Below are 8,339 nucleotides of genomic sequence, written 5' to 3' on the forward strand. Positions count from 1 at the left end.
TATTTGACAGGGTTGTAATGGAGACAAGTATAATCTTTAAACCATTTCCCCTGAAAGCAGAGATTCCTATTTGACAGGTTTGTAATGGAGACCAGTATAATCTTTATACCATTACTCCTGAAAGTAGAGTGTCCTATTTGACAGGGTTGTAATGGAGACAAGTATAATCTTTAAACCATTTCCCCTGAAAGCAGAGATTCCTATTTGACAGGTTTGTAATGGAGACAAGTATAATCTTTATACCATTACTCCTGAAAGTAGAGTGTCCTATTTGACAAGGTTGTAATGGAGACCAGTATAATCGTTATACCATTACTAGCTCCTCCCCTCCCTGTCCTGCACCTTCATATCTCTCTCTCTCTCTCTCTCTCTCTCTCTCTCTCTCTCTCTCTCTCTCTCTCTCTCTCTCTCTCTCTCTCTCTCTCTCTCTCTCTCATTGTCTCAAACTCTCTCTCTCTGCTTGAATGTATTATCTGAAACACACGAGGAGCCATACTTAGAGGAATATCTCAGTTTAAATTAACATTAGGATTAGACTGTTGTGATGTCATTATTCAGTCTTAACCATCAATATTTGCTCCTTTTCTCCCTCACCTCCATGTCACCTGTTCTCCCTGTCCTGTCACCATCCTCATGCTCTCTCTCTCCCTGTTCTGTCACCATCCTCATGCTCTCTCTCTCTCACTGCCCTGTCAGCATCCTCATGCTCTCTCTCTCTCACTGCCCTGTCAGCATCCTCATGCTCTCTCTCTCTCACTGCCCTGTCAGCATCCTCATGCTCTCTCTCTCTCACTGCCCTGTCAGCATCCTCATGCTCTCTCTCTCTCTGTTCTGTCACCATCCTCATGCTCTCTCTCTCCCTGTCCTGTCACCATCCTCATGCTCTCTCTCTCTCTGTCCTGTCACCATCCTCATGCTCTCTCTATCCCTGTCCTGTCACCATCCTCATGCTCTCTCTCTCCCTGTCCTGTCACCATCCTCATGCTCTCTCTCTCCCTGTCCTGTCACCATCCTCATGCTCTCTCTCTCCCTGTCCTGTCACCATCCTCATGCTCTCTCTCTATCCCTGTCCTGTCACCATCCTCATGCTCTCTCTCTCTCTGTTCTGTCACCATCCTCATGCTCTCTCTCTATCCCTGTCCTGTCACCATCCTCATGCTCTCTCTCTATCCCTGTCCTGTCACCATCCTCATGCTCTCTCTCTATCCCTGTCCTGTCACCATCCTCATGCTCTCTCTCTCTCTGTTCTGTCACCATCCTCATGCTCTCTCTCCCTGTCCTGTCACCATCCTCATGCTCTCTCTCTCTCCCTGTCCTGTCACCATCCTCATGATCTCTCTCTCCCTGTCCTGTCACCATCCTCATGCTCTCTCTATCCCTGTCCTGTCACCATCCTCGTGCTCTCTCTCTCTCTCTCCCTGTCCTGTCACCATCCTCATGCTCTCTCTCTCCCTGTCCTGTCACCATCCTCATGCTCTCTCTCTCCCTGTCCTGTCACCATCCTCATGCTCTCTCTCTCCCTGTCCTGTCACCATCCTCATGCTCTCTCTCTCTCCCTGTCCTGTCACCATCCTCATGCTCTCTCTCTCTCTCTGTCCTGTCACCATCCTCATGCTCTCTCTATCCCTGTCCTGTCACCATCCTCGTGCTCTCTCTCTCTCTCTCCCTGTCCTGTCACCATCCTCATGCTCTCTCTCTCCCTGCCCTGTCACCATCCTCATGCTCTCTCTCTCTCTCCCTCTCTCTCTTTTCTCTGAACGCACCAGAGTGAACATGAAATAATTATTATCAGTAAACAAGTGGTGTTTCTTGCCATGATGTGGAATGGATTACTAACCATTTCTAATCTGAACGGCAATGATTATTATATCAAGAAAAATTTACTCATCTCTTGTTCTACTGTGGACTTCTATCATCTGACTGGTGATTATTATAGAAACATTGACTCATCTCTTGTTCTACTGTAGACTTCTATCATCTGACAGGTGATTATTATAGAAACGTTGACTCATCTCTTGTTCTACTGTAGACTTCTATCATCTGACAGGTGATTATTATAGAAACGTTGACTCATCTCTTGTTCTACTAAACTGATGAAGGTCACTGCCACCCTTCCTCTTCCTCATGATGACATCACTGTGAATGAAAGCTGACTGTAATAAAACTGATTTCACTTTAATCAAACAAACACTAATAATGCTATTTATCATAAGGAAGTACAGCTATACAGTATCCTATACAGTACAGCTATACAGTATACTATACAGTACAGTTATACAGTATACTATAGAGTACAGTTATACAGTACAGCTATACAGTACACTATACAGTATACTATACAGTACAGTTATACAGAACAGCTATACAGTATACTATAGAGTACAGTTATACAGTACAGCTATACAGTATCCTATACAGTACAGTTATACAGAACAGCTATACAGTATACTATAGGAATATGTAATAAATTAAAGCTACTACTGTCTACATAAATTACAGATGCAGCACAACATAAATGATTGACACTTTACTCAGACTTCACCTGGGCTTTCTGACCAATAGAACGTAATAAAGACATTAACGTTAGTTGAATACGTCCGTGAGCACCATTGTTGGTCGCTGGGTGAATGTGTGGCTAATTAACTTTCCAGGTAACTTAGCTATGATAGCTAACGTTAGTGGTCGCTAGGTGAATGTGTGGATAATTAACGTTCCAGGTAACTTAGCTATGATAGCTAACTTTAGTGATGGTTGATTGATTAGCACTCGCAAATCGGTCCATTTTCACCAAAAACTTTTGTTTCCACTCCATGCAATTACTGACACTTTTTAGCAAAATATTATTTATTTCCACAATTACAGTTCCAGCGCAAAATGACATATTGACGTTGACGTTAAAACATCACAATCGACAGTGATATAGCCTACGTAACACTCATATTACATTCTAGTTTTACACTTTTTAATACATTTGAAAGTAATGAAATAGCACAGCAAATCTTTTATTTATTTATATTATTTATATCAATATATTTGGGGGATATTTTGAGCATATTTGAATATTGGATGTGTCCCCCCAATATATGTTATAATTCCGGCACTGGGATACACTCTTTGTGTAGAAAGTGGATTTTATGGCATTTAAAGCCACAGTGATACATTGTACAGCACACGTGTCTCAGAAGTCCAAGAAGCTGGACATTATATCTGCAGCAGAGAAGAAGAACAACAAGACAGGCTTTATAATTTAGAGTAATATACAAGTGGCCAACCAAGATCACCTGTTCATAGCTGTTTCAACATGAATCCAGCAAGGAGATTCACCTGGTGGAGATCTATGTATTACCTGGAAGTCTAGAGAATGAAGGGCAATGGGTAAAGGCTGAAAATGGATCCATCATAATGATTCTACATGTTATAGTATGAACCTGGATCCATCATAATGATTCTACATGTTATAGTATGAACCTGGATCCATCATAATGATTCTACATGTTATAGTATGAACCTGGATCCATCATAATGATTCTCCATGTTATAGTATGAACCTGGATCCATCATAATGATTCTACATGTTATAGTATGAACCTGGATCCATCATAATGATTCTACATGTTATAGTATGAAACTGGATCCATCATAATGATTCTACATGTTATAGTATGAACCTGGATCCATCATAATGATTCTACATTTTATAGTATGAACCTGGATCCATCATAATGATTCTACATGTTATAGTATGAACCTGGATCCATCATAATGATTCTACATGTTATAGTATGAACCTGGATCCATCATAATGATTCTACATGTTATAGTATGAACCTGGATCCATCATAATGATTCTACATGTTATAGTATGAACCTGGATCCATCATAATGATTCTACATGTTATAGTATGAACCTGGATCCATCATAATGATTCTACATGTTATAGTATGAACCTGGATCCATCATAATGATTCTCCATGTTATAGTATGAACCTGGATCCATCATAATGATTCTACATGTTATAGTATGAACCTGGATCCATCATAATGATTCTACATGTTATAGTATGAACCTGGATCCATCATAATGATTCTACATTTTATAGTATGAACCTGGATCCATAATAATGATTCTACATGTTATAGTATGAACCTGGATCCATCATAATGATTCTACATGTTATAGTATGCCATGGCCTTTACTGGCCAAATGTTAAACTACTGTTATGTTTATGATATACTATGGTGTTGTGTCACTAGACTTTGACCAGATATTATTGCATCCAAAGATCAACTGTACCTAGAACATAGATACAGAGCCACTTGTTATCAGGAAGCTGCTCTCTCAGCACAACGGAAAATATCTCAATGACTTGACATGTTCTGGCTGTGAATTCAGGCTACAAGGTAAGAATCTTCCCAGTGATTATTGTAAAGTGTGTAGAGAAATTAAATGTATGGTTTTATTTTATTATACTGAATGACAGTAAAACACTCAGATCTAAAAGTCCATTTCACCTGGGACAGTTATGTGACAGTTCAATCATACAAAATGGCGCTAACTGGGCGTAGGCAAGTCAAATTCAAAAACATATTGTTCATATATTCGTATATTGTGGTTATTTTACAATTTGTATATATTATGTATGAGTTGTAAATCGTCTTTCAAAATATCGTAAAATTTGTTTTCTAAATTACAATGAGCTCCTCTTTCCTGTGTAATTTGGTTTGAAACCACTGAACATACTTTTCTTAATATAGTTGATGATATTGTTGTGTGTATTAATATAGTTGATGGTATTGTTGTGTGTATTCATATAGTTGATGATATTGTTATGTGTATTCATATAGTTGATGATATTGTTATGTGTATTAATATAGTTGATGGTATTGTTATGTGTATTAATATAGTTGATGATATTGTTATGTGTATTCATATAGATGATGATATTGTTGTGTGTATTCATATAGTTAATGGTATTGTTGTGTGTATTAATATAGTTGATGATATTGTTGTGTGTATTAATATAGTTGGTGATATTGTTATGTGTATTCATATAGTTGATGATATTGTTATGTGTATTCATATAGTTAATTATATTTTTGGTGGACAGTGTTATAATAGTCCTACTCTCCTTAAAATGTTTTGGATATAAATTAGATGCGTGGGGTGAATTCGTTCTGTGCCCATCTGTGTGCCCCAGGGTGATCGCTCCTACACTATCTACAATCTAAAAGGGTTCTTTGGCTGTCCCCATAGGAGAACCCTTTGTAGAACCCTTTTAGGTACTAGGTAGAACACTTCTGGGTTCCGTGAAGAACCCTTTCCACAGAGGGTTCTACATGGAAGCCAGAAGGGTTCTACCTGGAACCCAAAAGCGTTCTCCTATGGGGACGGCCGGAGGACCCGTTTGGAACCCTTTATTCTAAGAGTGTACTGTATCATAGGTCTATAGACTTGTCTTCTCAAAACAGGCTTAAAACACAACAAGCAGCAAACAAACATGTTCTCTTTATAATCTACAGTTAACTCCTTTCACTCAGGAAGGTATGTTGTGTGAAAGAGAGACAAATAAATATTGTTCGAGAGACTAACAACAACTTACACTTCCTCAAAACAGGTTGTGTGTATTCATTAGTGCCCACCGTAGCAAAACGTTTCGGCAACAGAAACCGTTTAGGTCACATTGTACAGCGTTTAGAGTAAACAGTTTATGTTTTATTTAACATCTTAAAACTGTTGGCTGTGGAGTAAACTAATGAATACGACCCAGGTTGTTGCCTACGACTCGGCATGTTGATACCTGCCTCTTGCTGAAACCTGAACGTAGCCTGAGGGGTATACTATGATACAGGCTTGATATACTGGTTTTCTAAAGCTAGCCAGCTTCAGTTAGCTTCACATTCCAGCTCAGGCCTCACCCATCAGAATATACACAACAGAACAGAAAATAATCGCAATGAAGTTTCAAGGTGAGAATCCTGCCAGGGATTATTGTAAAGTGTGTAGATAAATTAAATGTAATGTTAGTACAGTGAATGACAGTAAAACACTCCTAACAGTCTACTACTACTGAGACAGGTTGGTGTCAGTTTAATCATATAAATGGAGCAGACTGGACGTGGTCAAGTCAAATTCAATATATCAATATTCAGATATTATACTTCTACATTTAACATTTCATATGATAATGTAATTATATCATAGTTCCACTATAGTGTAGTGATCCTCTACATTTCATATGATAATGTCATTGTATCATAGTTCCACTATAGTGTAGTGATCCTCTACATTTCATATGATAATGTAATTGTATCATAGTTCCACTATAGTGTAGTGATCCTCTACATTTCATATGATAATGTAATTGTATCATAGTTCCACTATAGTGCAGTGATCCTCGCTATATGAGCCACTTCACAATTCCAACCAAGTGACCCAATTGGTACCAATGGCACGATGCGTAGGTTGTTGGCCTTTTACATGTGCGACCTGGGTTCACTTCCCTGCCCAGCTGTTTGCTACATTGGTGTCAGAAGTGGTATGGTGTCTGTGAGGTAATCAGAATGGCCCGGATGTGTGAGGGGTCTGAGTAGTCGAAGCACGGGACTAATTAACACTGATACTGGGTTAACACTATTTATACTGATACTGGGTTAACACTATTGATACTGATACACTATTGATACTGATACTGGGTTAACACTATTGATACTGATACTGGGTTAAACCTATTGATACTGATACTGGGTTAACACTATTGATACTGATACTGGGTTAACCCTATTGATACTGATACTGGGTTAACCCTATTGATACTGATACTGGGTTAACCCTATTGATACTGATACTGGGTTAACACTATTCATACTGATACTGGGTTAACACTATTCATACTGATACTGGGTTAACACTATTGATACTGATACTGGGTTAACCCTATTGATACTGATACTGGGTTAACACTATTCATACTGATACTGGGTTAACACTATTCATACTGATACTGGGTTAACACTATTAATACTGATACTGGGTTAACCCTATTGATATTGATACTGGGTTAACACTATTGATACTGATACTGGGTTAACCCTATTAATACTGATACTGGGTTAACACTATTAATACTGATACTGGGTTAACCCTATTGATACTGATACTGGGTTAACACTATTGATACTGATACTGGGTTAACACTATTGATACTGATACTGGGTTAACACTATTGATACTGATACTGGGTTAACACTATTGATACTGATACTGGGTTAACACTATTTATATGTTAAGGGCTCTAACATTGGAACAAAACTATTTGTCTCCCTCTTGATGTTGCTTGCAGTTCCTCTCTCTCTTCCTGCATTCCTCTAACCCCTCCCTCCCTCTAACCCCACCCCTCTGGCAGAACCAGGAAGTCCATCCCCCTTCACAAACTCTCTTCTGAGGAAACGAAACTGATCTGAGTCTCTGTGTCGTCTGTCTGTGTGAGAGTGAACAACCGTCCAAATGGCTCAACAGGGAGTTCTGCTGGACCAGGACCAGTTCTGTTGTTCTGTCTGTCTGGATCTACTGAAGGAACCAGTCACCATCCCCTGTGGACACAGTTACTGTAGGAGCTGTATTGAGGGCTGCTTGGATCAGGATGTTCTGAAAGGGGTCTATAGCTGTCCTCAGTGCAGACAGACCTTCAGTCCGAGGCCGACGCTGAGGAAAAATAACATGTTGGCTGAGCTGGTGGAGAAACTGAAGAAGACAGGACTCCAGGCTGCTCCCCCTCCTGCTCTGTGCTATGCTGGACCTAGAGATGTGGCGTGTGATGTCTGTACTGGGACCAGAAAGCAGAAAGCCCTCATGTCCTGTCTGGCGTGTCTGGCCTCTTACTGTGAGACTCACCTCCAACCTCACTACGAATCTCCAGCTTTCAAGAAGCACAAGATGGTCAAAGCCACCGCACAACTACAGGAGAAGATATGCTCTCATCATGACAAACTGCTGGAGGTTTACTGTCGTACCGATCAGCAGTGTATCTGTCTGCTGTGTGTGATGGATGAACATAAAGGCCATGATACAGTGTCAGCTGCAGCAGAGAGGACTGAGAAACAGGTAAGACCAGAACAACTTGTTGGTGACTGTCTGATAAACAAAGAATTAAAGATACAGTAGGAACTAAGGCTGTTTGAATATGAGATCATTGAAATGAAATAGATCCTCAGCAGAACAAATATGAACACAAACCTTGAGTATATAGATATGTCAACCCAGATTCTCCAGATGTATCACCATTTTATAATGTCAAACACTATTATCATTCTGAATGGCCTTTTATGAGTCCAAAGTTCA

Source organism: Salmo salar, unplaced genomic scaffold, assembly GCF_905237065.1.
Source record: "Salmo salar unplaced genomic scaffold, Ssal_v3.1, whole genome shotgun sequence".
NCBI lineage: Eukaryota > Metazoa > Chordata > Actinopteri > Salmoniformes > Salmonidae > Salmo > Salmo salar.